Below are 26,699 nucleotides of genomic sequence, written 5' to 3'. Positions count from 1 at the left end.
GGTATTAATATGCAACTGCAGCGAGTGGCAGGCAGCTGAACCGGAGTGAGGTGTGTGTTTGGTGAGAAGGACAATAAACGGGTTTGGCACAGATCTGGCTGCGTGCTGACGGAGAAAAGCCGCCTCGCTCTCCATCCCTCTCCTCCTCATGGTTTATTTCTCTCTGATTCTTTTTATTCTCAGCTCTACTGAGACTAATTATTTTGTGAAGTTTCACTCGCTGCTAGTCCTCCTTTCTCTGTTTGACTTTGATTCTTCCTCCCAAACCAGACCCTCTGTGGTTTTTTTGTGCTGCCGCAGGTTTATTTGTCTCTATCTGCTGTCATCTCTTCTTAGAGCAACGCAGGCAGAATATAGCTGCACGGACCAACGCAGGGTTACAGTTTTTCATCACTTCTTTCTGCTCTTCTGTACACTACGGCGTAGCTATAAAGGCTACGTCTGGTGAAAATTAGAATCAATGATGATAAAGTGTACTCTGAGGAAGAAGAGGTAGAAAGTTAATGTTTTTTTCTGCCACACTGTCAGCTCACAGAAACACGATGAGCCTCGAGCCCTGAGCTCACTAATGCCTTTTATTTGACTTATTTAAATATTCAGACTTGGGCGGACTACAGATGACAAGACATATGTGTTTGTGTTTTTATGAGAAGCACATCTCTGGCTAAATTCAGAGACTAATTTGCACACAGGCTGGCTCACGCTTTCATGCTAATGATTGATAATGTTTTATTAATGCAAAATATTCTCTGCCAAGGACCTAAACAAATTGTGGCAATTTAGTTCTCCCAATGTGCGGTATCAATCATTTCCACCGAGAAACCATCATGCATCACTGCTTCTTTCTTCGAGAAAAGGCTCTGAGGTCCGGAGGCGTTAGCTGCACATTTCTGACAGAAAAAAAGTTAAAGTTTTCTTTCTCCAAAGCCAGAAAACAATTTCTTAATTGTTTGGGAACAAAATCACAAAATTTAAAACGCAGAAAGGTTTTAATTTGAACCTTGTAATGCAGCAAGCTGTTTATGACAGCAGAATTTTCTTTTTCAAAGGCCGAACGATGGCATGGTGTTGTTTTCCACTAATGAGAGGCCAGACGCCTGGAAACAAGAAGGGAAGGTTCGCCTTCTTTTCACTGAAACTGATTTCTTTTTTCTCCTGCATTTTGACACAAGCGCTATTTAAGAAGAAATCACAGTTAGAAAAAGGTGCTGTTTTTGTTTTAGGCTCCGAGTTGATCAAAAAAGAAACAGGAAGGTTATGATGTGTGAAGTGGGAGTAAAATGGGCTCCAGCAGGCAGATGGATGGAAAGTAACATCAGGCAAATGTGGAAGCTGATTTTTCCTTCACCAGTCATCTCTGTTTTATCATAATTATTTTAATTAGATGTCATAACATAGAAAAAATCATTAATAAATAGTTATTATGCACCAAGTAAAGCAGCCAGAAGAATCTGGCTGGTCCACAGTCAGTGAGATTTAGCCTACTTCGTGCTGTCAGGCAGGTTCTGTTTAGGTGATGTCATTCTAAAGGGTGATGCTAGCCAGCTTGATTTATCACAGGGAATTTGTGATGTAACATATCACATTTTCATTTTACTCATGTTGTCTTTGTTCAATATGAAAGTCTGGCTGATGATGCCAAACATTTAAACACGAAAAACAAAAATTCTCTATGGGAGCAAATTATTTATCATGGTCCATATAGCAATCTTTAAAAAATGTCTATTGTTGCCACATCTACAGTAATTTTTTTTAGCCAACTGTATTTTCAACAAGTGGTAACAGAACAAGGTCATCAGCTACCTAAACAGATGGTCACAAGTCATTTCTCCAAGTCCAACTCAAGTCATTGAGGGTCTAGTTCAAGTCAAGTCTAAGTCTTTAACTTTTCACACCAGCTGAAAATCCTAAACCTTTTGATGAAGAAAAAAAACTGCTACAGCCACCAGCTGTCAGTCGTATGGATTCACGGATTTGCAGTGAACAATTTTTACAAGGTAAGAATAAAGTTTATATACTTCCTAAGTAAGACACAATTACATTTTGCATTTTGGAGAAGGTCTGAATCTGATCATAACCATGGAGAAAACGTTGCACCATCAAGTAGCCTACCATGTATGAAAAAAGTGGTTGGTGTTGCAGGCCCCCGGGTCAGGATGCTGCAACAGTGACGTACAATCTGAGAAATAATAAAACAGGAGAGAGAAATCACGACCGGAGCGCCATCTTTAACATCCGGAGTGCGTCACATTTATTAGTTCACCAACAAACCTTTTACCAGGTACCATGATTATGCTTTAAATGATCTTTCTTCCATAAACCGTGTTTCCTTTTAACAAGTAATAATTAACTTGAACACTTTAGCCTCTTTTACATTATCATCGTTCATTTACATAAAGACCACTGAGGTATAGCGCATTAAACAGGATAAATTAACTGTTCTTAAAACGTTTGAATGCATTTAACTGCATATTAACTGGTCTTAACATCAAAATATAAAATGATTTTAACTTATTAATGATCAAAAATACAATATCAAGACTTACAAAAAACATTAAATTAAATTATCGTTCCAAATTTAACCTCTGAATTCCCGCTTAATGAGCCAAGAATGGTTTAATCTGTGGCTAGAATCACTTTACTCTCAGGCTCTAAGCTGCTTTATGAGTCACAACATAATATGTACTAAATATTATTCAATCAAAAGCAAAATAAAGCTTCGAACACCTGAGTTAGTGGGATATCACGGTGTTTCAGTCATTTAAACCACCGGGCAGGTTGGCACCCAGAGAAACTAAACCTCGGCTGAAAAAACTTTTATCTCTTATCAGAAAGGTGAACAGAATTATGTTGTGTTTTTACAGTGTACTGACCTGGAGAATGATAAAACAGAGCAATGACGACCGAAGAGCTGCCGTCCAGACTGCGCATTCATGTCTGAGGCAAACAGGAAGTCCGACCCAAAACCAAACCGGAAGCGACGCCCACCCCCAATAAAGGTTCCGCTTGGCCACAGGCAGGTTAATATGCCGAAATGTTATAGATATAATTTATTCTTTTTTCTGAGAAAAGAATAGCATGCATGAAAATATTTCAAAATTACAAAACAACCAAAACAATGTGGTTACATTTTTAGGTGCGTTTAGACTTTTGTATTTTTCATTTTTAAGTTTGCTTTGGTGTAACGGAAAGCATCATTTTTGACAGTGGTATAAATCATGTGACATGAATTCAGGCAAAGACTGTGATTTAATCAAAACAAACATCAGGAGGGATAAGCTGTGGGTCAGTTATTGAACTTTAGTAAATACTGTGGCCTATGAGCCCAGACTGGATGTCCTACTATCACAGACACATTAGCCTGACTTGAATTAGTAGAAGTAAAATTTAAAAAAATAAGATTTTGGTAAAACAATTGCAGTTTCTGTTTGATACGCTCAACATGATTAGGTGACGCAGTTGCAAAAGGTCAGTGCATTAACTTTATAGTTAGGGTATCTAATAAACAATCCATTGTTTACTGTTTACATTTGTTTCTTCTTTTTTTCGCCTTGTACCAACAGTGACAATAACAAGCAAATTCATCAAACACTGATGCTGAGATGAAATGAAAGCGTCGCTGAACAAAAACATGCAGAGATCTTGTTAATTATTGTTAATTCTGCTGAAGTCTCGGTGCTGTGTGAAGGAATCCCTAGTTGTGCTTTTTCTATCAGAACCATAAAAATTCCCAACATTCGTTCCAGATTCTAGGTGTCTTTAATAATGATGAGGATTTATTTGGTCCATTTCTTCTTAGTTTATTAATGTCTGTAAAATGCCAGCCAAGCACTACTGAATCTCTTGATGGAGTCTCCTTTCACCAAGTCCTCCACATCTAAATATACATATTTTATTGCATTTAAACCGCTTACTCAGTCCATCATCATTTTCCGTTTTTTTTCTGCCTTGATAAGCATAACCCTGATGAGAGAGATAAGTGAGGACATCATATCCACCATCTCTGTCAGTACTTTGGTTTTCATGCTTGAGTCTAAACTGAACAACCCGCTGCTGTTACTGGAGATCCAGATTTTACATTTAGATGCTGTTCCAATTAGAGTTAACCTTCCCAGAAGGCTGAAAATGTGACTCTATCTTTGTACCTTCAGAGGTGAGTGAGTTTGCAGCTAGTCTGGTCATCTGTAGTATATTGAGCTACAGATGTTGAAACTGCTGCTTTAAGGCTCTCTGATTATGGAATTAAATTCAATTTGTCTTTAATTGAGGTGAAGTCTTTTTTTTACGTCAACAACTTCAATGGCCTTGATAAAGAAATACTTAGACCAAATGTCCAAAAGTAAAAAAGATGTTGATGTTAGAGGTGAAAACTGCTGACAGGGAGGACGGATGACCACCACCCTGACCTTCACACACATCTCTGAATATTAAGCTGAAGAAGGAAGATGGGAGGAGAGACAGATGGAAATGTTGTTCACTTCCAGTTCGTGGAGGTCAATCTGTTCAGACGCCTCATTGTTCTTCTCTGTGGTTAAAAGGACAAAAGTCCATCTCTAAAGGAAGGACGGTAACCTGGATGCTGGACAGAAAACAGCAAAATATTCCAATTAAAATCTCTGTCAGGTTTTCTCCTCATTTTCTCTGGAAAATGTTACTTTTCCAGATTAGATCTGCCCACAGTTTGCTTCTTAAAACTTATTCATTCTCATTTAATTTGAGGCCTGATACTGAAACCTTTCTGTTGTGATGTTTTATTTTTATTTTTTCACTTTGGAGCAGTTTTAACCTGTTTTTAAAATTACTGTATAAATAAACTTGACATTGAGAATATTATGGCTTTAAACAAATATTCTGTATACGAATTCAGAGAAATCATATTTTAATATTAACAGACTGCACCTTGTTGCATCTAGTTGGTAATAAGGTTTTGCTAAGCCAAGCCAACTTCATTTAGAAAATGTTAAAACAGCAGAAATAGTGAGGAAAGTGCAGAACAATCCAGGATATTCTGCATAAAACCATGTATAAAAGCAGAAAAAAAACCATAAGACGGCATAAAAGCAAATTAAACACTAAAAATATAATAGATGAAACAGTAAAATACACATTGATGCTGGGTGAAAACACAATGAAAAGAGGTGGTTTAAAAAAATCTCCTCTGAGCTTCAGATCCGTTTCCATCAGGTCCATCCACAGCGGGTCAGCTGTCCTGAGAGACGGACGGGGAGGGGGGCAGAACCATTTAAACCTCAGAACAAACTGAAGCCCATTGGTGAGATAATTACAGCAGGCTGGATATTTTCTGTTTGTTAGGAAGGAAACAGCTCAGAGCTTTTTGACGTTCTCAGAACTCCAGTTCATCAAACAGAGAAACATGGAAACTGTGACTGTGATCAAAGCTCGCAATATTAAAACAGCACAAAGTAAAGCTGATGAACACCACTGGCTCTGCTGTTAGGGAAATCACCTCAGCTTTTACCAAAATGGAGCTGATTTCCATGATCATTATCCAAAATTTTCATATCATTACATCCCAAAACTCTCCGCTGAACTGATTCATAAAACAAAGTTTGAGATAAATGAAAGGAAATCAAAATGCACCTAAAAATTATTTCTCATTAGTTTTCTTACATGTTGCCATCTTAGTTTATTCCTTGTGTTAGTTCATCTCATTATTTCTGTTTTGGATTTGTTCCTTCAGAATACTCTATCTTTCTGTTAGTTTGTTTCCATATCAGTTTCTGACTTTTCTTTTATGTTCTTCCTCTTTGTTTGTCTTTCACCTCACATGTCATTCATTCCCTTTACCTGTTCCCTTTCTGAGCTGCACCCACTCACCTGCAATAACCAGTCCACCAGAGGGTAACCCAGGACAAAAACCAGTCCACCAGGACAATAACCAGTCCACCAGAGGGTAACCCAGGACAAAAACCAGTCCACCAGGACAATAACCAGTCCACCAGGACAATAACCAGTCCACCAGAGGGTAACCCAGGACAATAACCAGTCCACCAGGACAATAACCAGTCCACCAGAGGGTAACCCAGGACAATAACCAGTCCACCAGGACAATAACCAGTCCACCAGAGGGTAACCCAGGACAATAACCAGTCCACCAGAGGGTAACCCAGGACAATAACCAGTCCACCAGGACAATAACCAGTCCACCAGAGGGTAACCCAGGACAATAACCAGTCCACCAGGACAAAAACCAGTCCACCAGAGGGTAACCCAGGACAATACTGGTTTTGTCCACCAGGACAATAACCAGTCCATCAGAGGGTAACCCAGTCCAGACAACCAGTCCACATCCATTTACCTGGATGAAGCCACATCTGCACAGGGAGAACATGAATCTGCAGTTCTCCAATATTCAGAGGTGATTTTCATAATATTTCTCTTGAAAACACTTCAAATTAAAATGTTTTTGTATCGACTGAAACAAGTTTCTTCCTCTCACTTTCTTAAAACCTTAATTTTATCATAAAACCCAATTCAGTCGTCTGCTGGTTATATAAACTTCAGCACATTTTTCTGACTACAGCATCTATCTGAAGGCTTTTGTTTCATTTTTATATATAACTAATCAATAGGTTGAACAGCTACAGATGATGTAACTCATAACATGATTTAAAGGAAAGAGAATCCATGTGAAAGATAAAGAGTGAATTCATAAACCTGCCTGGCACACAAACGTTGAATATTTGAAAGACATGCATGTGGTTTTAACATATTAGAGCAGCTTCAGTTGAAGCGAAGGGTTTGTTTGCCTCCATGTTTCCCCTGAATAACTAGATGTGAAGGAAAACTCGGAGCGTTGCTTACAGGTACACATGACTGCAACGCGCTAAAATTGATAGTTGGGGCGGAACGTAAATAGCATCATAAAATACCAGCGTCAAAGTTTATGGCAGGTATAAGAAACGAGGGTGAGAGGGAAGAAGAGTGGAGGAGGAGATTTTTTTATCTGTGGGAAAAATGAGGGAGGAGAAACTTTAGCGAGGCTGGAGATTATTTCTGAATCTGCATTTGTTCAGTTCAGGCAACACCAGGAAGTTCTGCCCACAACTCTCACTGAAATAATCACTTACTAGATTTATTACACCACCGCAGGCATCATAAGAAATAAGCTACCAGACATCAATGAAAATACACCTGAGAAGCAGAATATATAATATTAACGGAGATCAAACATACCGAAGCAAAGTATTGACTGAAATCTCAGAGACGGAACATAATAAGCAAGCAGAAGATAAGAAGGAGAACAATTAGGAGAGATCAGAGCCGAGTCCTTCAGTCATAAAAGAAATAAACTGGGAGAAAGAAAAGCTTTGCTTCAGTCAAAAGTGCCGCTGCGCCGCAATAATGACCGAGTGCAGAAAAACATCCAACATCGATCACTTACAGAGAGCCTCAGAAAGTCCAACATTTCAAAAACAATTAGCAGGTGAGCCTTTTACAGCTCCAGGAAGTTTTTAAAAATATGATATCTGGCTGGCCTTCAAGCGGCCATGTGGGATCAATATGGCTGGAATTAATGGCCGACTTAACAAGGCACTTAAAACCCTCTTAACAGGACAGATAAAAGCCCAGTGAACTTTGAAATGTAATGAACATTTTTTATCCTCACAAAGCTACTGGCTTTATTAGCTGCAACAAATGAAGCCAGCACTTAAATGAGACATCCAAATTGACTTCTAAATAAATGAAGGCAGCTGAAACGCCAGAAGAGGTTTTGGAAAAAGCTCTGAAGGCTAACGGAGATCTGTCTTCCTGCTCTGTTGTTTTGGGTTTTTCTCCTTCAAGCTTTCCGCTAAGACTGATAATCCACGACCATCTGCAGCTGCAGGCTGAGCTGTGACACCTGAAAAATGGAGCCTAATCCATTTTAAACCCTGATCCCAGTGATACAGTCAGGCGCCTTCATGTCTGTGGAGTTTCACTTCAACTTTAAGAATAAATGGTTAAATTAAATGTTTTAACTGTAGGTTGAAAATCATTTTAATCATTTTGTGTCCATCACAATCTGTCCCTGTTTTCCAACGTGAGTTCATGATTATTTTGGTAAACATCCCATATATAAAGATATTTGAACTCTGAAAGCAACTGAGCTGCAGTTTAGCAGCAATAATTGTGGTTATTTATTCTGTCATAACCGAGTTATATTCTCACCATTTATAACAGATTCAAAGTAAATATTTAGTTAGTAACTCAGCTAAATTCTTTTGCTGTAATTTAAATATTTAGCTTGCTAACTAAATGTTTACTTTGATGATATATTTAGTTATTGAACTAAATATTTAGCTTACTAATTAAATATTTAGTTTCAAACTGTGACATTTATAAATGACTAAATAACAGGGTGAAACTACGACTCTATGGTATTTTATTTTAGTCTCAATAACCCAAATTATTCCTGAACATGTAACTTTACAAAGAGCAAGTAGCTCTGATCTTAAATCAAACATTGGCTGTCTTAGTAATGGTTTCTGAGAAAAGCAATTTTCACAAAATTATTAACAGTTTTCACCATGAAGAATTTCCAATCAATGATTGATTAGGTCCCTCATTAATTGGGTTCTCCAGGTACCAGAACCGCAGCGAACCGTGAACATTTTGCCCAGATCCATTTTGAGCCTTAGATTTCTGGAAAGTTTGTATTCTTGATGCTGCGTGGCATGGCAGTTTATTTGTGTTGCACGTTTTCAGCTGCAAGGCGATTCAAAGTGCTTTGCATGATTAGATGTAAAATAAAAAACTACAAACCATCTGAAAATATTACTTTGCAGCGGAAAAATAAGGAAAAATGATGACCGGTTGAAACCCGACACACTTTATGATCCAGTTAATAATCGAGAGCAGCTCTAAATCAGGTTTTTAGCTTTCATTTAAAGAAACTCAGTGTTTCAGCAGTTTTGCAGTTTTCTGGAAATTTGTTAGTAGAAACTGAATGAGACTTTAAAAGAGCGCTCCAGTTTCCACGGTTCACACTCAGATCAGTGGCTGGCAGTAGAGACGATGCTGTTCTCTCAACTTCCTGTCCCCATCCTCACCTCTGCAGAGAAAAAACGGGCACTGTCCCTTTAAGACAGCATTTTAAAGCTATTCACACAAAACATTTTTTGTTTCTTCAAACTAATTTCATCCGACCTTGAATTTGGACATTAGGGATTAAGTCGAATGGCGACCATTTGCATTAACCTTTCTCATAGAAGCGTTACAAAATACTTTGACATTTGTGGCCATGGCAACTGAACCTGTAATAAAGTCGAGGGCATATGAAACAGTTGTAAGGCGATCTGTGTAATTTGCTTATCTTTAAAGATGAGGAGTTTTTTTCTGTACATAGCAAAAGCCTCTGGTATGTGTGTGTTTTTAGTCATGACTGTGAACTGATGAGCCTATGCATATTAAAAACTCATTTGCACTCAGTTATTATTTCTCTGCAGTGGGAAGGAAAAAGGAAACAGCTGCATGTTGGGAGTTCAAGATAAAAATGGAAAAATTAGTTTTGCTTTTAATCAAACTAAACTTTCTGATCAGACATGAGATGGACAATGTCATTTTAAAAAATGATTTTGCATCTGAACAGAAATAACATGTGGAACCGTATTAAGTTATCTCTTATTAATCAAAGAAGAAATTAACCTTCTGATAAGTGTTTGACGTGTTTCTGAGGTTTTAAAGTTATCTTTGGTGAAGAGCTCCAAGTCTCTGAGTTTGGAACCACTTTGAAAGATTATTACAGCCAACGGTGAGATGCAAAGTGCAACAGAGAGAAGATGAGATCCAGAAGATCCCTCCAAGATCAGATCATTCAGAACAGAAAGACCTTCAGGCAGAATTTCCTCTGAAATGTTTGCAACAAACATTAGAATCAGTTGAGAACACCAGATCGGTCTGACAGAATGTTTCTGAACTTTTCATTGAGATTTAGAAACATTTGACTTCAATATTTGTTGCTACTGGTTTTGCAGAATTTAAGAAAAGTCAAGCATTTCAGCCTGGAGCTTTAAACGTTACTTCAGGAAGACAAACGAAGTTAAATAACGAGCAGCTTGCTGCAGGAGGACCTGCTGATTTCTTGGGTTCTTGGAAGGAGGATTTACAAACTGCTGTGCTGCTGATGTGCTTCAGGCGTTTCGTGCTTCCAGGGCAGGAACCTGCTGGGACCAGCAGGACTCCCACTGGGAACAGATTAAGTGGCAAACGAGGTGGAGTTATCACAGAAATGTGCATACGGCTGATAAAGAACTCATTATTTTGATTTAATTTTTTATTTGTCACATCTATCAAGAGGATTGGTTCTGAAATAAAAACACTGGACCTCTGAGCAGCACCACCCTGTCAGAACCAGTACAGTTACTGTTCAGTTAGCAGACTGAGTTACTGTAGATCATAATGGATAAATATGTCTGTCCATTAAGACATATGGACAGACATATGTCTTAATGGTTCTGCTGTAAATTGTATCAACCAAAAGCGTTCTCTGACCGTATGAAAAAAGTCTAAAAATGTATGAAATTTGGTTTTATCCTTCCAGATCTGGATAGACAGGCAAGAAAAATTAAAACTGAGTAAAAGTTGAGAAAAATTTAATTTACTTTTTGCACTTCTTTCTGCATGGAGTATGCAGGTTCTCCGGCTTCCTCTACAGTTTAAAACCAGGCTGACTGTCTCTAAATTGACAGGGTGTGTGTGCGTGTGTGTGTGTGTGTTGTTTGTCCTGTGATGGACTGGCAGCCTCTCCTCAATGGATGCATTACATCCTATAATTTCCATTTAGCGTGACATTATTTTTGCTAAACCTCATATTTATTTGTGATCTCTCTGGTTTTGAAAATTGTCAAACAATTTTAAAATCAGCTGAACTATGATCCAGACTAAAGTTAATCAGACCTTCTTTTTCATCTTTACATTCAAAATAAACACTAAATAAATCATGCATTTTGCTAGAAAACAGTTTTTTCCCATTAAGGGATGCAGAAGCAACAAACTGATGTAAACTCTATAAGTGCAGAAACCTGAAAAGTTGTGAAACAGCCCTTTACCTCTGCTGCAGCATCAAAACAGACTTCATGTCTGAAGTATTTATTCTGGAGTGGACATGAGATAGGATCCTGTCTCCCATGTCCAAATGTATTAATAAACTACACAAAAACATTTTCTGAATAGCTCTAATGTGAGATCAGAGCTCTTGGTGAAACTCATTTCTTCCTCTCTGATCGCAGCACCAATGCAGAAATGTCCAGCAGAGATTTTGAAGCAGAATCTGCTGCCTTCGTTTCTGCAGCACATCTTTTCCAGGAACATCCAAACTTAATGAATTCTCTCTGCTACCTCCATTCCTCCTCGTCCCCTCCATGATTTATCTCGCATCTGCAAACGACAAACGAAGCCTGAACTCTGAAAACCAAACTTTGCACACTCTGACTGATAAAAGTAAGCAAGATGAATACGGGATGGTTCTGATGAGTCATAATCTTAAAAAACTTGAAAATCTTTGTTTATCAATTCAGAACACTGAAGCAAAAGATAATCATCCAGGGCAGAAGGCCTCTGACACGGTCCTTTAACGAGAAATGAGTCAGTCTCATTTCTCAGAGTCAATCCAATTTTGCGGCCGAGAAGAGGAGATTAATCGCCCACCGCATTAATTAACTCACACAGAGAGCACCGACGAGGACCCCAAGAAAACACCATCTGCATAATATTGTTTTGGTTCAGACACACCTAGACCTCTCCATTCACCAGAGTCATCCCAACCTACACGTCTGGATTGTTGATTTTTGACACGGGCAACAAACTTGGTCTGGTAAATTATTCAGAGCTGGAATGTGAGCCCGGCTCCCTCAAGCAGATGGCTTCTTTTGCTGTAATCGGAGTGCTAAACATTGGCGAATGCAACCTTTAATGAGTTCAATGCAAACTTCATCTCTCTCTCTCTCACAGCTGCTGCGCCTCAGAGTCACAGATCAATCTATTATTACAGGTAAAACAACAGGCGAGCGAGAGGGAGGGAACTGTGGTCGTTAGTGGTGACAAATGAAAGGCCTGGGGATGAAGGCGTTATCCATCTGGAGCAGAATATCCTGCATCCTCAGCCGGGAAGGATGAGGCTTCAGCCAAGAGTAAATAGAACACACTCTACCGAGAGTTCCTCTGCAGTTTTAATATCATCAATCAAAGACATATGAATATAAAACCATTTTAAAGAGAGCTCAGTTGATCTTAGTTTAGTGGTGGTAGGCAAAGATATTTCTGCTAACACTAAAGTACAAAAGATAAACTTTAGTTCTGCTAGCGCTAAAGCACTAAACCGACACTGTATTTAGTGGAAGCTAATGCTAAATCACTAAAACGCTAACATCAATTCAAATTATCTACAAATAAAAAACTACAACCAAAACGTACATGTTCTGTAACACCCTTAGATATTGTCTTGGTCTCTACTGTCTGTTTTATTTTGTTCCTGTTTCATGTTTGAAATAAAGTTATTGGAGGGAAAAAGAAAGAACATGAAGAGAGGAAACAGAACCGCTGCATAAACAGCCTTAACCCTCTTCAAAATAAGAGCATGAATATAAATGTTTGACTACTTAATGAATTCTCAAAAGTCGATAAACAAAACGCTGTACTTTGACTCTCATTACAAAGATTTTACACATAAATCTTATAACACGACCCGTTTCAGGTCCGGTAGCTGCTGGCTGGGTTTGGTTCCAACTCCCACCGTCAGCACCGTTTTTATCGTCGAATCTTTTGGGTCTGACCCAAAGCTGACCCAGTTCTTCCTGCTTCTATCCAGAGACACGTTACCCTGGATCCTTTAGGAGGGAAAAGGAACGAGAGGCAACAGAAACGTGGAAACTGAATTTCACTCTGCAGTAGTTTGATCTCATCTCTTCCTCCTCGCCACGTTTAAGAGGGAAATATTTACAGTGCCTTGATAAAGTGAAGCTTTCCACACTTTGTCACATTAAAACCACAGTCATCCATGTTTTTTTGGCAGTACTTGTATCAACACAGAAAACTTGCAGAAACTGTTTTCCTAAAACCAGACTGTGATCTGGATCACAGGTGATGAAACCACCTGGATAAAGTCCATTTAGTCATTTTAGTCCAGGATTTCTTGGAAAATTTCCACTTTTAATGAATAAATCCTTTGATAGCAGGAATCAAAGCAGCACAGAGGAAGATGAAGCTTCCAGCTTCCTCACTTCACCTGGAAGAATCTCATCCTCAGGTCTGTAAATTATTGAATATTTCTATAAATACAGAAGCAACATGGATATATTAAGATGACAGGTTTAACTGCTGGTGGAGTTTTTCAACCTTTTCATGCCGTCGTCTACAGCCATGATTTGACTGGAGCTGCTGGAAAAACTTCCCTGATAATCTAACAAACCGCAGAGACAAATATTTGTGTGATGAGTTTTTCTGGATGACAAATAATTTTGCATAATTTGTTATAATTATGCAGACTATTGATTCTTGGTGGCGCTCTATTCTTCTGCAGCCTTTTGAAAACAAACCGGATCAGAACCGAACTGTTTGTCTGGACCAGCTGCTGAACCGGGATAACAAGCAGCCTTCATTCACGCTCACACTCAGCAGACCAGCCTGTCAAACACTGCAGCCATTTTCATTTCATGCTGTAAGTTTTACCCGATGCCAAATGCTCAAGTTTCAGAGAAAAATATACAAAAATATATGTAACTCTTACATTTAGTATTTGGTAAGATGGCACGATGGAGGATCTGAATCCCATCGTGGATAAAACTCTCCAACATGTTATTGTTCTGCTCTGAACCCAAAGGATCTGTAGGTTCTGCTCTCTTCCTGTTCATCAACCTGGACATAAAGGTTTATTAGAATGAACGGAAATTATTGATGCCTTTGATGTTTCCACAAAACTTTCTTTTACATTTTCTCCATGTCAGAAAGTAGCTGGTGTTCAAACTGCAGCCTGAACGACTCGCCTGCCCCAGGCACCTCAGAGCTCACATTATGAACATCTCAAACAGTTTTCATGTGTTCAGACTTTTATTTAAACCATAACTCTGTAAACATGTTCCAATCAGGCTTCCCCAGGGTGCTGGGCTGCTTGATGTCCCTGTTCTGATTTAATTCAGCTCTTTGTTACTCTAACAAAGATGTCCATCACTCTGGAGCAATAAAAAAAGTTTCTGAAGCTCTGGTCCAACATTCATCTTTCCTGAAGCAGCGAGGACGACTAAAAAGAATCACAAATTGACCATATGGATCAGATCAGAGTGATGAAGGCCCTACCTGTTTGATGTCAGGCTTGATGTAACGACTCCACACAATGACTGATGGAGATCTGCAGCCTGTCTTCTCTTCTCAGGGCTGACGGGCCCAAGCAGGATAAAAACCGCCGCTGACATTAGACAGAGAGTTATGTTCCTCTGGGCGGGGGGAGATCAGAGGGAAGGATCACACAGTTTCACACTGCAAGGATCACTTGAAGTGTGTGATTCAAATGAAAGCTAAGAGCCGGATTATCAGGCCCACACAGAGTAAAGGCAGCAGAAACAGACATCTGTCCAATTTAGAGTTAAACAGATCCGACTTCTTAGGACTTCATCCAGTTTCCTGATGCGGAGACGGCATTCCCGCCAGCCGCAGCGTTCCATCTAATGGGAGCAGAATTTATCAGCGCACGAGGAGACGGAGTGGGAATAAGGCTGTAATTACAGAAACAATGTGAGGTTGATCATGCAGGGTTCAGGTGGAGTGCAGAGATTCATAATTCACATAAACATTGTTCTAACTGACGTCAACTTTTTCACTCATGAGATGTTGGTGCTTAAATATTCAATAAAGTTAATAACGCGATCGTCGTCGTCGCTGATGCATTTCTGGAGCTTCACAGGGGAAAAGAAAGAGATGAGTGCTTCTCTCCAGCTCCTACATCATCTCATCATTTATTTCATCCTTCCATAATGTGCCTCCCTCTGTGGGAGCTGTTAGCTAGTTGTTGCCAAGTTGAGGAAGTCTTTACGGTTCACCAAAGTCATGAAGCAGACATGAGGAAGAAGATGCTCTGGTCAAACGAGACCAAAAGTAAATGATAAATGTGTGGAAGGACGGTGGATTCCCAGATGTTTGGACTTTTCCATCAGCTTTGGCCTCATCACTCGTCTTGTTGTCAGCTGTTCTAAAGCTTGTGTTCAATAATCTGAAAATATGTATGTCAGTCATTAGAGACTAAAAAGAGATGTTCAAAAATACTTATGAGTCTCTGATTTGATTTCTTGAAGGTTTAATGAAAGTTTTTGATTCTTTCTTTGATAGCAGAGATTTGGATTTTATTGATGGATATACAATGCAGTGAAAATATTTGAGAAATTGTATTTAGTGTTTATTCATGAGTTTTACAGCAAGAAAAAAAACACATATGTTGTATCTATTAAAGTCATCTGATGTTTGGATGTGCAGCAGCCTGACCTCCACAGAACATTTCTGATTTCTTCTCCTTAAAGTTTCTCAGTTTGCAGCAACATTTTACTGTAAAAAATATTAAGTTTCACCATCTTGACTCAGTTTGAGTTCAAATTTCTTATTAAAACATTTCAACCCTGTTAGACTGAAATTAACAGAAGTTATCACCAGAATTATGAAACATGCCAATAACAGCACACATGTATTAGTTATTAACATTGTGAAGATGAAAAGGGAAAAAGTCACTAAAAACATTTTAATGACACGTCTGAATATGATGACTGATGATTCAGGCCACAGCAGAAACCTGCAGCGTTTTGGAGTTCAGTTTTTGAGCCACTTATGCAGGATCAGCATCTGAATGTTTTTGTTCTCTACAGTATAAAAATAGATGCATGCTCACACATCATCTCCTAACATGCAGTACAGCTGCATTTAGCTGCAGCCGTCCGACTCGTAAATAATTCCAAAGGCAGCCGCGAACATCTTGAATCACAAATTAGGAGTTTAAGTTTGCATTCATGATTTATTCATATCAAGAAAAAAAACATTTCATTTCCACTCATCATTAAGTGTTAAATTACTGTCTCTTAATTAAAGCTTCTAATTATTCATTCATACTTGTTTTTGCAACATTAATTTGACATTGCATTGGGAAGAAGCCTCCCTTTGTGCATAAAAACAGACGGAAAACAAAATGCAGACTGGAGTCAGCATTAATCAATGAAATAAAGAATTTGATGATTGATGCTGATGAGAAAACTTCCCCCAACTCTCCTCCCTGGTGGAGTTCGTCATTCTGACACGCTGGAGACGTCTTCCTGATCCGGAGCCTCATTCCCAAAATCCCAGTTTCCAAATTGTGTTATTTAAATGTCATCAACACAGCAAGGAGCCGCCATCTGTCATTAAAACACGTACTAATTAAAGCTTTCCTAATTATTCTTTGCATATGGATTTGGCTAACAACGTTAAAACTTCCTCGTTCTATCTAATGATACAATGTGTGTCATTCTGACCCGATCCTCCTTTCTGCTGCAATTAGAAGCTGCGAACGCTGCGAGACACAGCGGGCCTCCATCTCCCATCATCTGAGAGCTTCTTAGCCTCAGATCAGCTCATCAGAGCAGTGCTGACGGATCAAATAGGCTTGAATTTGCTTGAGGTGTGAATCAGGAAAAAAAGTCCTTCGACTGAGGAATACGGTAATAAGACCTCCACTTGAACTAAGCAAGGCTCTTGAAGCCCCCAGGCGAAGGGGAAATCTCATTAGGCACAAATCTTCTCTACGCGGCTGCCCCATCTCAGAGTCGAGGTAAAGGAATCCCAGCAGCCGACTTTAAGGGCAGCGCAGCAGAGGGGGGGCGAATGTTGCAACCTGAAGAAACAAAGACCTCCCACCCACCTCATCGCCGCTGCGCTGCCACTGAAATAGGCAGCCTAAAAATGCTGCTATGCTGCAAATTTTTCCTCCGTTAGATGAAGCAAAGTGCTCGAACCAGCAACACTTAAGCTTCCCCCGGTGGAGGAACGGCAGCTCCTACAAACGAAGCGCATATAAACAGAAGAGCCACTCACTCGAGATAACAGGACAAAAGTCTTGCAGATAAAAATAGGAAGGTTCACACGAGTCTAGATGCTGTTCAGCTGCTTGTTCCCAGAGAAAGTCAAACGAGATGCTGGTGCAGCGATCTTCAAGGCCGTGTCATCTGGAAATAAAGTTCTTTAACTTTAACTCTCAGACATTCAGCAGCAACTTTTTTTGGTCTTCAGTTAGTTTCATGTTTTTGGGTGAAACTTATTTTTGTATCCGTCGCCCATCCAGTCGTCCATCATGCAGAATGGCATGAAAAATCTCACTGCAGTTCAACAGAAACTGAAACAGTTTGAGTCTGGAAATGGGGTGTTGGATTTCCTGCCCATTCCTGGAGTTTGTTTTTGATGCACTGAACTGTGCACGTGGAGGTCATGTGACAGCGTGGTGTCGCCAAGGCCTTGCATGCTGTCGCAGTGCCTGTTTGTTCACCTCTGAACTTTGTAACGTGATGCGACCTTTCAGTGAAACTGGGAGATTTGGAAGGTGCTGCTTTAGAGCAGGTTGGCCTGCAGGTCGGCCTCAGCCAGGCCTCGTTACGTCAACATGAAAGCCACACCGCTGTCTTGCTAAAGCGCCACTGTGACTCAGCCTTCATGGAGTTCGTCTCTGTCACATTAATGTCTTAAAATCGCATCATGAACGTGTCGACAGTCCGTCTTCTCTGGACGCTGTTGGTGGGACGGTTCTGTCTCTGTCCTCTGCTGTGACAGTTTGGACTCCTGTTGACTTCCATCCCGTTGAGATGCTTTTTGTTTTGCAGGAGCTGATCTAGACGGCTCATGACAGGCCGTACTGAGAGGCAAAATGAAGAACTGTAAAATGCTGCCTGCCTTTGATTCTCATCTTGTGCATCAAACTAAAATTGAGAGAGAAGAATCGGTCGGTCTCATCTACTCTGTGCTTTGTTCCTGTCCTGCAGTCATGTTTTACAGTACGACATCGACGTGGTGAAGTCAATGTTAGACAAAAGGCAACACTGAAGCAAACTGACTACATGTAGTTGTCAGCTGTAGTGCAGGGAGTTCATGTCGTCTCCTGATTGTGAAGTCTGACTGCTGCCCTCTTCCCTGCATGGAAAAACGTACAAATCATGTTGGTTTGTCTGCTTTTGTCTGGCAGGAAAACTACAGGACAGACTGAAGTTTCCACTTTTCATCCAACACATGGTGACACCCCACCCAGCTTTTCAGAGACCAGAGAACAAAGTTTTATCTGATGTGAAGGGCTGAGGCTCACCTGGACAGTTCGAACAACTGAAAGCTCACCAGAATGTGAGTTTGATTGTGGCAGAGTTACAGCCGGATGGCTCTGAGGTCACTTCCTGGGCTGCAGTAACCTGCAGCGTTTCTAAGGTTACTGCAGAAATTTCTGGATGAACATCTAAGCTGTCGCTGCTTCGCTCTCAATGTTTCTGTCCTTGCAGCTCGTCTGCAGGAACTGGTACCGTCTTCCTGCAGATGGTTCTGGTGGAGTGGAGCATCCAGAGTGCTGCTTCTCAAAACGTTCACTGGAAACCAGAAGTTATTTTCTCCTATTTACATTAATACATTAACACTAATATTAGTGTTAATGTATTTTGAAGTCTATGTCGGGTTTCAAAACTTTTATACTTGTAGCATCAACCAGCCAATGAGCTGCTTATTAACAGAATATCAACACAACAGGGCAATGCAGGAAGGACTTCTAACTTCAAAATAAGAGCTTCAAACATAATCTAAGGATTTTAAACTACTCTTAATGACAGAACCTGATTACCATCCTTCCATCCTTTTCCTTTCACTTTCCAACTATGCTCTACTTTGTGTTGGTCCATCACAGAAAATCCCAAAAACATTTTTAAAAAATCACAAACTGAGAAAAATGGAAACAAGTTCAAGGGTCAAGAACAAAACTTACATTTTTTCTATGTTGATTTTGTGATTTGACTCACAGCGTTGAGTCTGAGCTCAGATAAAGATGGTTGAGCTGAGTGATTCTGACAAACCTGAGTTTGGTGTTGATATTCCAGTCTGACTATATTTACATGAATCACAGCAGATTGGATAGAAACTGGGACTTTAGATGAAGGTGACCACACTGTGGAGCTTCCCAGCTCCTCCCAGGTGAAGGACAGACTCCGTCAGAGAGAGAGAGGCTCCTTTAATGTCAGGAGCCTTTAATGTCTGTGCTCATTGTGTCACGCTTTATTTGAATAACAAATCAGTAAATGTCACAGTCTCATCAAATAAAAGCTGCAGAGCGTGTCGCCGCTGCACCGCTACCTGCAGCATGCCTTATTACTTCTGCTCCGAGTTGCTCTGCACTGGAAAAACATTTGATTTCTAATATCCATGGATTGTTTTACAAGCGTTAGTGATTTTTCATTTTCCTGGTGTGCATAAATATTTTAAAAGCCACTGCTTGTAAGTTTTAATCCATCTTTAAATCTCCAATTAGCCTGGTGCACCTGCAGCACGGATCTGCTGGTCTGCAGCCCCCAGGTTATATAAGCCGCCGCCGTCTCTGGGAAGTTTGTGCATCTGGGTAGAGAAGCATTGTCATTTTCATCAGCAATGCTTCAGCTTCCGCGCCTCCCCTCTCTAACCTGATTCAGTCAGTGTGTGACAGCTGAGAGTGAGATGGGAAGAGAAACAGTGGAAGGAGGCAGAGATGTGAAGACGTATCCACACACAAAGCAGAGACAGCCTGTGTCTTTCTGTGCCACGGAGCAACCTGAGAGGTGCCATGTTGGAGGGAGTGGCACCAGAATAAAGAAGCTGCTTATTAAAAAACCGAATTCTTGAGAAAACCTCAAGCTTATCTGGATGCATTCAGCTGCATCTTCGGTCCTGAAGGTTGTTTTACCTGCTTTGTTTCATGAAGCATCCGAGGTGCTGTCGCTGCTCCAAGTATCCATCTGCATCAGCATCCTGGATGCTGAGGGACAAACAGAAACGCAGAGAGGAGATCTGCAGCTGCAGCTAACCTCGACCTTGTGTGGGTTTGTAGGGGAGGAGTGAATCGCGTGGTGGGACCTCTGAGCCTGAACCTGCTGCACTGCAGCTTGTCATCTAAACATTGATCGAGCCTTTCTTGATTTACAACAATCCAGCTCTGAGGGGTTTGGAAATGGAGCTACATGGCTCACGCTTTGGCTCAGTGCATTGATGAACTTTGAATTTAAATCTGTCAGGACTGTCTGCAGATTGTGTAGCCTAAACGTTTCCACTCCGGCAACATGTGAAGATGATGTAGAATATGTGTTTGTGTAAATCAGAGCTGATTATAAGAACTCTCCCATCCTGACCAGCGGTCTCCAGAAGGGCGGGGCTATCGGCCATCTGGCCTGAAGAGCTGTACCTGACTCTGGGCGCCGGGCGCCTGGCAGGGCGGCCAGGACAATCACTGGCAGTTTGCCACTCATGGAGAGATCCGGCTCTGATTTGGACAGAACCGGTCAGCGCGGAGCCGCCGGCTGGACGCTGACCAGGCAGAGCAAAGGAAGTTCAGACAGGAGCTCTGCATGAGACTCATGTTCATCTTTTGGGTATAAAAAATGTGGCCACGATGTTTTCCTTAAAATACAGAACAATAACTACTGAGCTAAGACCAGAACCACCTGATTTCTGCCTAATATTCTGATTTTGATTGCAGTTTTTTATATTTTTGGACTGAATGTAAGCAGTCCTCTGGACCGGTCAGAGTTCTTGATAAGTTTCTCGCTCTGCTCAACCCACCAACTGAACTTATGTCTTTCATTTTTAAGCAGCTCTTGCAGGTTCTTTTAGGACCTGAACTCCCTGCAGGTCCTTGTCTGCCTCCTGACATCACACACTCTCTGCACCAATCACTGCTCACACCGTGACGATGTGAGTGTCTGTTCTCACCCAGCTCAACCTGTGTGAGAACAACGGAAATAATAACCACTCTTGGAATCCTCTCCATTATATATAATAACTACCTTTGTCTGTCTCTATTTAATGAGTTTTTCACGTGGTTGAGATGATTTGTGTACCTGTGAGGATTCAGATAATTAAGCCTTTAAACATAATTAAAGCATAACAATTAAAAACCCAAATAATTATTATTCCTGTTCCATACGTACAGAGTGTGTTTAAAAACTGACTGTATGGCAGATAAACTGATATATAATAACATTTTAGTAATTTCATAGAGTGCCAGTCTTTTTATCTCTAATGAAGAGGAGATGAATGAGAATTGAATTTTCTTCATCAGAAATAAAGCTTCCAGTTCTCAGATCTTCAAACTCTTGTTAGTTTTTGTGTCTCTGATTCGATACAAGGAGGAGAAAACTGAAAAGATCCAGTGAGTTTGAGAACAAAGAACCGACGGCCAGATTAATGAATCAGAAGTCAAAATATTTTCTGTGTATTTTTACTGGGAGCTTATTTAATATCAGAGACTCAGGCAGGAATTGCAGGATTACAGTGACATGGCCCTGCCAAGGTTTCTGCTTTTCTGAAAAATCCATCAACGTTTCTTTGATATTAAGATTATTTACAACAATGATTTTTCCCCAAAACAGAATCTTGCAGAAAATGTTTACATTTCTTGCATTTCATTCACTTTTTGCACATTAAAGAATATGAACTGTTACCTAAAGTCAGACTTTAGGTTTCTGCCACAGGCTGAACTTTGTGCGCCACTTTACACAGATTTTCTCTTTTTGTTTTGGAAACTGAACTAAACATAATCCATAAAGTACTGAGATCAAACAACTGATTATCGTTGTATGATCATGATTTCCTTTGTGCGTCGATACATTGCAGCCTTGTGACAGAAACTCAGGTATTTTGATGTCATTTCAGAAGCTTCAAGTGTTTCCACAGTAAAACATTAATTTATAATAATCTTACATTATTATCATAATGTAAGATTATAATAAGACCTTTCGGGCACCACAGACCTCGATTATATGTAATCGTAACACAACAACATCAGCTGGTTTAGAGAGATAAGAAGTATCAATAAATGAATACAGCCCAATCTTATTAAATAGAGATGTACACCAACATATTTCATAAATACAAAGAAGCTCTTACCCTCCACTGTTTCTGAGCTGTTTAAAGCAGGTGGACATTTTTCCAAACACCTTGTGCTAACGCTCCTGTGGGTCCGGCGCCGACAGCCCAACTCTGCTGTCGTCTAATGGGCTCTGATAGCCGGGTGCTAGCTGGAAAAGCCGGGACACGAGGAAGCGGGGCCGATCAAAGCAGCATCCTAGTTATACATGGTAATTCAGCGGCTAATGACAGCGCTGAGGTAAATGTGTTGAGACATCAGCAGATGTGGCAGAGACTGCACCTCCAGATGTCTTCATCTGTCCCTGGTGTGACTTCTCAAGGATGACAACATACACAGATGGGCCTGCCAAAAAGACGGAGGGAGTTTATTTTTCTAAAGTAAGACTTCCTGCTTCCTGCAGCTCATGGAGGCGCGTTGTGGCCTGCCCACATGGCAGAACAGATCCGGGTTCTACGCAAAGGAAGTTTTACTTTAATACTGTGCAACAAATATTTTTGTACCTGTATCAGCAGTATGGAAGAACCTGGTCAAGAAAGAACCGAGTCCGGTAACCCAGGAACCAGAGACCCACCTGGACTGCTGGTGCCCCCCCCCCTCCCCAAACCAGGTGTACAGGCAGCCGCCCCCAGACCCAAACCCGCCCAGAGACGCAGCCCAAAGCCGCCCACACCAACCTGGAGTAGCAGTAGGTCTGATACTGTTTAAAAACTTATCACGTTGAAAGCATTTCATATCAGCCGATATGGATAATTATTGATTAGTTTTGGTTTTAAATATCTGACAAACTGTCAAGCTGGTGGCGAAACATTTCCTGTTTTATCCAGTTTTCCCTCCACACCATAATTTTTCATTTTTAAGTAGTTATAAGGCCCGATGGTGAAACCTTAAATCATGCTGCGCATGTTAACTGGCTGTTGCTAGGTAACCAGATAGTGAGTGAGTTAGTTGATGCCACCAACCTGCTTAGCTGGCCATGAGAGGTTGAGCACATAAAGACTTTGTCTCTGCCTACATTTCCCAGAATGCTGTGCGGTTCTGGATCAGAGTTCAGTGAATCTGCAGTATATTGAATATTCCGTCAGGTGCAATATCAAATGTTCACAAAATAATTTATGTTTACAAGTCTCAACTGTTTTCATCCAAATTTCTGTACAGATTGCTTTTAGTCAAAGTGGTTCAAGTTTGGCAAAAATAAACCGTCCCGTTGTCCTGAGACGTTTTGTGTCGCTGGTCCGACACACCTGAACAGAACCTCTGAGTTTCCTCCTCAGCGTGACGTCAAGCTAACCAGCTGCCTGCTGATACCTGCATGTTTCATTCAGATGCAGCTGAAACTCATCCAGATCCAGAAGTTTCAGGAAGTCACCAGTCCAGGACTGAAAGGTAACTAACAAAATGAGAAACGACGCCTAGTGGCCACTGGTGAGATTACAGGTAAAACAAAACTCTTTCTTTATAAAGCTGCTGAATGAAGTCCATGAAATTAAACAGGCAACCTAAACAATTCAGTTTCATCAGATTTATTTATATTACTTATGTTATTCATGTTTGACCAAGTTTAATATTATTTTATATTTCCAGTTATTTCTCCCATCCATCCCTGTGTAATAAAAACTCCATATAATCACTTTTCTGTTTTCAGTGGGTTATTTCTGCTGTTGTTTAATAAAATGCAACAAAATAGAGTCTCTTAACTCAGACCAGCTATCTGGAAACAGAGAATCTTTGTCAATAATTCCAGGTCTCTTCTCAGTCAGACAGCGTTGGCACGTGGCGGGTTCCCTGCAGCCGGCTGGTGAAGCAGGTAGAACCTGAGCTGTCAGCTGATGCAGAACTGAAGGCTCTGCAGCCTGCAGGCCGGATCTGTTGCAGCCTCATGTCTTTGTTTCACCTTCCTATCAACAAAGATCATCTTTAAGGGATGAAGGCTTTATTATGGCAACGCAGCGCAGCCGGACTCTCCAATTAAAATTCATTGTGTTAATTTGCGGCACTAATGTGGCATTATTCACTTCCACCATGCCGCCGTGCTCACTCAACTATTAGTCACACATTGAAATGGGAATTTTGAATGCTGTATGTTGGATTAATTAACGTCAGTGTTTTAATGGATTTAATTATAAGTAGCTAGAAAGAAGCAGACAATTAAAGTGGCTCTATTATTCTCTTCTTAGGCTTTGTTGTTATTCTCCAAATCAATTAGGTATACATGAATCAGAACTAGAAGAAACAATTCATCTAATGATTTTGTTCCAGTATCCCTTTTAAGAGAAAACAAACTGACACTATTTAAATGATTTTGTCAACAAATGTAGCAGCTAACTGCTGTGCTGGTAAATTGGATTTTGGTGTCCATTAAATGTCTTATTCCACTCAAGTATCACAAGACATTTTTCTTGCAGAGGCTTCAGAAGTTGTGGGAAAAGGTTACATGATAACAATATACTTTATTGCCATTAACTAATTAGTGATGCCTCATTAGTGTGATTTACTTTGTTTTTCCAGAACCAGATGTCAAGCAGATGAAAATATTCCTGTGAATTAGTGACACAATAAGAGGAAAAACAAAGATGGCTGCACTGTGGTTAGCAGTAACACTGAAGCTCTGATGGTGAAACATGAAGTTTCTACTGAAGTGGCCAAAATGAGCAAACAAAATATCCTACATACTCTAACGATGCCACCCTTAGCTTGAATTAATGAGAGGCAGCACAAAGACGGATGGTAACCCTGAAGCTGCAGAGTTTCTGTCTGTCCAAACGTTCACCTTTTTTCAGCTCATCGGGAAGCCCAGCTCTGTCCCACGATGACCTTTGACCCAGCGCAGGCATTGAGAGAAAGAAGGACTTCTGATGGACAATGTCTTTGTCTCCCTGCAGGAAGTTGCCCGAGTGACGAACTGCAGCATCCTGGGTGCATCAAGCAGCATCATCACAGATCCTCCACAACCACCACGGCTCCCAACAGCATCGATCTGATTACACGCCTGCTGATGCTCAGATTATTTTAAATAATCTGTTATTTTTATGCACACACATTATACTGTCACTTTACTGCATACTTGAATTTCCTCACTGTGGACAATACAGGACTTTGTCTACTTTATTCTAATCTTACCAGGTTGTTTATTCTATATACAATCAGACATACCATAAATCTGCTGTTTGCACCCTCCCAAAATCTATATTTGGCCCAAAATGTAAGAATATTTGTTTGGCTTATTGGCAATAAATCTTGAAACACTGGAAAAGTTTATTTGCCTTTAAATGGAGCCATATTTCTAATAAAAATGCACTCTAGGGTTTAACAGCAGTTAATTTAAAATATATTACCTAAAAAGGTAACAGCTGTCAACACCTTCCAGTCTCTCTAGCTTTCAACTGGCATGTTTCACCTTCCATACACTTAATTGATAGGGATAACACCATCATGAAAACATCATGACCTGTGGAAAAAATGTCCTAAATTGAGGCTTTTCAGAAAAGACGTCGTCTGGAGCTGTAACTCTTCTGAGGGCTGCAGCCATTAACAACAACACACACTTTGCATCCAGCATGATGATGATCCCTGGCAGACAAGAGGAACAGAAACACTTTGTAAACTTCAATCCTGAGCGAGACACGAAGTCATCAAAAGCATGGCATGAGTTATGCTTTTTCTAACGTAGCAGCATTTGTACAAGAAGCAGAAAGTTATTGATCATAATGAATCCCAGTGTGAATCTGACTCGTTAAAACATTTATTGTAATGTTGGGTCATTTTTGCATGCAGCGCAGGAAGTGTGTGGGTTTTTCTGAAAGGCTGAGGAAAGGAGAAAAAAAGCCCTCTGTAGGTTTTGCTTTTGAACACAAAGCGTTTTGGTCTGCATCATGTCGGACGGTGAGTGGGCAACACAAAGTCAGGGGAGAAAAAAGCTGCTTGTCAAGCAAGATCCTGCATTTGTCAAAAAGTTTCCTTGAATTTTTTTCACTTGCTCATTTAGTCAAGTTCTCTCTGAGCCTTTTCCACCACTCCATGTCTCCGTGTTTGATCAGACTTGGTCAATTAACTTGACCGGCCGTCTCGTGTGGCTCTCTCAGTCAAAGTGCTGGAGGCTCTTGAAAAGACCTTTTTCATCTTCACTTTCAGACACGTTCCACTGGTTTACAGATTGTCCAGGATCCAATTTGTGCCTCCGAAATGTCCCTTACAATTCTGCAGCAGATCAACGTGTGAGATGGGGAAAAGAACCTGTGGCGTCCTTGAAACAGCTGCAGGAATCACTCTTGTCAATCTGAATTGCTACACTGGGGGAACGGCTTTCACAGAAGGCAGATAACATAAACACCATGGCCAGTAATTGAATCCTCATGCCTCAAACTGAAACTCTGCAGCCAGAGAGCATCAGCTAAACTCTGTCCTACAAATCAAAGCATTTCTGTGTCATTCTTAACTGCTTTGCACTTACTTAATATCGTCCATGTGGTGTTAAAATGACGTTTTTCAGATATCTGCTCTGTGGATTTGCTTCACCTTTCAGCTCAGCCTCTAAGCCTTGCATCAATGCCTTCCTAATAGTGTAGAGAGCTTCTCTAACCACATTACTTCCTTCACCATCATTCACATCAAAGTG

General features: G+C 40.4%; 1 protein-coding gene and 1 long non-coding RNA gene across 7 annotated transcripts in view; both read right to left on the bottom strand.

Annotated features, from left to right (window-relative positions):
• Nucleotides 1-26,699, bottom strand: part of sorcs1 (sortilin-related VPS10 domain containing receptor 1) — a 153,166-nt gene that overhangs the window by 112,878 nt on the left and 13,589 nt on the right. The window lies entirely within an intron of this gene.
• LOC114144826 (uncharacterized) lies at nucleotides 2,112-2,988 on the bottom strand. Its single transcript, XR_003595552.1, has 2 exons — nucleotides 2,874-2,988; nucleotides 2,112-2,179 (listed from the first exon to the last, which is right to left on the bottom strand). It is a non-coding gene; the product is annotated as an uncharacterized LOC114144826 (long non-coding RNA).

Source organism: Xiphophorus couchianus, chromosome 5 (genome assembly GCF_001444195.1).
Source record: "Xiphophorus couchianus chromosome 5, X_couchianus-1.0, whole genome shotgun sequence".
NCBI classification, from domain to species: Eukaryota; Metazoa; Chordata; class Actinopteri; order Cyprinodontiformes; family Poeciliidae; genus Xiphophorus; species Xiphophorus couchianus.
The sequence above is the reverse complement of the archived record's forward strand: the minus strand, read 5'-3'. Positions and strand labels throughout refer to the sequence as shown.